Source organism: Macadamia integrifolia, chromosome 4, assembly GCF_013358625.1.
Source record: "Macadamia integrifolia cultivar HAES 741 chromosome 4, SCU_Mint_v3, whole genome shotgun sequence".
Taxonomy (NCBI): domain Eukaryota; kingdom Viridiplantae; phylum Streptophyta; class Magnoliopsida; order Proteales; family Proteaceae; genus Macadamia; species Macadamia integrifolia.
In genome coordinates this window covers 27,485,671-27,489,614 of record NC_056560.1, presented here as the reverse complement: position 1 = coordinate 27,489,614, position 3,944 = coordinate 27,485,671, and positions in this window count along the sequence as shown.

Here is a 3,944-nt window from a genome sequence, read left to right as displayed (position 1 = left end):
TCCTTTCTTCTTCTTCCTTTCTTCTTCCCTTTCTTTTTCTCTCTCCTCTTTTCTTTTCTCACCAAACGTACGGGGAAAATAAATGGAAAGAAAAGAATCCATAAAGCTTTATATACTATTCCTACTTAAGTGAATAGTGTCGGATGGGTCACTCAGGTGGGTGGGGTACCCACCGGTCCTACCCATCCGAGAGTCAAAACTTGGGATTTTGACCGGGCTCGGACCTCGGCTCGGACCCTACCCCAAGCATACAATGTAACATACGTATATAACCTTAAAATACGGATATAATACCTGTTCTATCCGTACATAGCCTTATGATAGGTGCACGTACACGGTTTGGGCACTCCCGTCTCTTCTGGCACTGGCTCGGACTTGTCGGGCCAGCCGGTGTTTAAGGTCACCCGTGCCATCATAGCCCATAAGGAACTCGCTCTAACATCCTCTGGCTCGGTTCCTGCACGGTTAAACCGGTTCAACCGTGAAATCAGACCGGGTTTAAGAAGCGGGATATTACATATATGACGAGAAATTTTTTAGTAAATGATGAGAACAAAATAACATGTGAAAAAATAGAGGTAATTTGGTCATTTAAAAATATCACGGGAGAAAGAGAGATCAAAGTTCACTCTTCAGGGGGGAATTGAAAACAAAATTCAGAACAACGGAGTATCAATAAAGGGAAAAGGCTGGGCATGCTAGCAGGTTACCTAGGCATAAAGTATACTAGCATCTATAGGCCATTAGATGAAAGAGAAAGGATCTCATTCATTTGTAAACTTTGTCTTACGTAAGTTGCCTAACAATGTCGTTCCACAGTCCTCCTACCTTTCCCCTTCCACTCCGTCTCCCCCGGCTCCCCCTCCCTTCCACAAATTCATCAATCCCCGCTACCTCTACCTCTCTCTCTCTCATCCTGCCTCTACATATGCCCCACACCTGCCCGCATATCTATATTAGAGAAGAAGATACAATCCGAGAGTTGAGTTGGAACTCCAGTCAAGTTAGAAAACAGAGAAAGGGAGAAAATCTGAAATCTTGAAAATTTTTCCCTTTAAGAAACAATGCAGTCTCAGATCAAGACTAGAAGTAGAAAATCTACTGCATGACTTCCTAAGAAACCAAATCCTCTTTTATGGAAAGAAGAAGGGGGGTTGGGGATAGCTACTGCATGATGAGTTAGGGAAGTTTGAAGAAATAGTTGTTGCCCCTTAATGGGGATTTTCCGCGAGACAGTTTCTTTGATCAAGAAGCTGTGTAGATTTGCCGCCAAACTTCAACCCAAATTCCCCGCATTATTGAGATCGGTCCTGTTATATAATCTGGAGGGGTACACTTTACAGGATTGAAAGTGGGCTTGCCGTGCCCTGTCCAACTTTAATGATGCCATGGAGAACTGTCCAACAGCTCAGATATCTCTCTTTTAATCCGAAGTACTTGATACAACCAAATTGATCTCTCGGTAGGGAAAGGACACGTGTCACCCCTGAGACACGTGTCGTCCACCAGATAAGGATTCCAAGGACTCAATCATGCTCGATCACGTCGTTTGCATTAGTGTCAGAGGACTCAATCATGCTCGATCACGTCGTTTGCATGAGGGCAATATTCCCTACAAGAAGGACGGCCGTATGGGAGACGGACAGAGGAAAAGACAAGAAAGAACCCTAGACCCGAAGAACCATATAAGGAGGCCGAGAGGAAGGAAGAAGATAAGCTCTCAGACCCTCACCATTACTCCCTTACTGAAAACTGTGTGGCCGACCCTAACTTGAGCGTCGGAGGACTAACCCCGGACAAAGCTCTGGGCCTCCGCCGTCTGTGCTTGTGCAGGACCAACTCACGGGGTTTTTTGGCAGCAACAGATTGGCGCCGTCTGTGGGAACGACGGTAATGGTGGGGAGAACCTACAACCGCAAGAGGACAAGAGCGACGTCCAACATGGACATGGGGGAAGAACCTTCAGGGGGACTTCCTCCCTCGGCAGAGATAGGACGAGAAAGGTGCAATGACGACCGGGAAGTGTCCGTCAGGTACCAGTGTTCGGCTGGATATTCAGTACGTGAAGATAGTGATCATTAGCCTCCTACAGCTCAGGAGTACGTGACGAGGCAGCAGTTCGAAGCCCTCCAAGACAAATATAACCGGATGGCTGAGACCATGAGGGAGGTCTCCAAAGCTGTCTCTCATAAGACCGGCGGAGCACCCCCAGGCCCCCACGTCCAGTTTGAGAGAGCTCGGGATGAAGACCGGAGCAGTATAGGATCGACAAGGGCCGATCGTAACCCTCGAAACCGAGCGAGGGAGAGTCCCGTGCACAGAGGTAGGACGCAACGTGCCGCCAGAGACCCAAATGGGGATCTACACCAAGGAGACAAACAGAGGCCCGAGGACTCGGGATTAAAGCAGATGATCCTAGACCTGAAGGATGAGATCAGGAAGGTGGCAAAAAATCAGACGGGAGCTCACGAGCCGGACCTCACTAATGACATGGCTCTAGCTAACGAGGTCATGAAGGACCCGCTCCCGATCGGCTTTCACCTACCCAAGTACGACACTTACGACGGGTCTGGGGACCCCGTCGATCACCTGGAAGGCTTCAAGGTCGCCATGCAGTTCCATCGGGTCCCGAAAAACATCATGTGTCGTGCCCTCCCATTGACGTTCAGAGGGGCGGTGAGGCTATGGTACAACCGATTGCCGACGAAGTCGATCCACAGCTTCAGCGACCTGAGTTACTTCTTCGTGAAGGGATTCTCTAGTAGCCAGCCCCTTCAGAAGACTACGTTGAACTTGACCAACGTCAAACAGCAAGAAGGGGAATCGCTACGGAACTACATGAAGCGATTCCAACAAGAGAAGATCACAATCAGAGGCCTCGACCCGACGGAGGAGTTCACGGCTCTGTTAGGAGGCGTCAAGGACAAGGAGTTAAAGAGGTCCCTAGCGAAGCATACACCTAGGAATCTGACCGAGCTGAGAGCACGATGCGACAAGTATATCCAGATGGAAGAGACCCTCCAGGCTGATGAAGAAGCCGAAAGGAAGGCGGTAAGAAAGAGGCTCTCAAGGGTTGACGATAAACCCTCCGAAGAAGGCAAAAGACGAAAGTCTGAGCACGGTCGGGCCCCCAGTCCACCAAGGAAGTTTGAGAAGTACGCACCCCTGAACCAAAGGCGAACAGAGGTACTAATGTAGATAAAGAATTCCTCGGATGCCAGGGCCATGAAATGGCCAGGAAAGATGGGGCAACACCCCGAGAGGCGCAACGTGGACAGGTATTTCCACTTCCACAGAGACCATGGCCATGATACCGAGGACTGTTGGCACCTCAAGGGGGAGATAGAAGGGATGATCCGAAGGGGATACCTAGGCCGGTTTGTCGACCGCGAGAAGGAGGTTACCCCAGACGGTAATGGCCGGAGGGATAACCGTCGGAGAGATGGCGGAGGGTGCTACGAGAGAGGAGGGCTCGCCCGTAGAGGCAACCAGGAACGTCGAAGGGGCCAGACACCCGAGGAAGCTGAGCGTCACCCCTGAGATGAGAATAAGAGCCCAACTAGAGTCATAGCAACCATCTGTGGAGGCCCATCCACTGGAGAGAGTTCAGTCTCTGCCAGAAAAGCGAAGGCCTACACGAGAAGCGTACATATGGCAGAATGGCCGAGCAAGAAGGAGAAGACGGGGACGGTTATCTCCTTCTCAGATGATGACCTGGAAGGGGTATTGACTCCGTATGACGATGCCTTGGTTATCACCATGACCATAGCGGATTGCAAAGTGAAGAGGATCTTAGTGGATAACGGCAGTTCAGCTGATATCCTGTTCCTTGAAGCTTTCTGGAAGATGGGCCTAGACGAGGGAAAGTTAAAGAAGGTCGAACACCCGTTGCAGGGATTCTCTGGCGTACCAGTGAAGGTGGAAGGGTCGATTGAGTTGCTGGT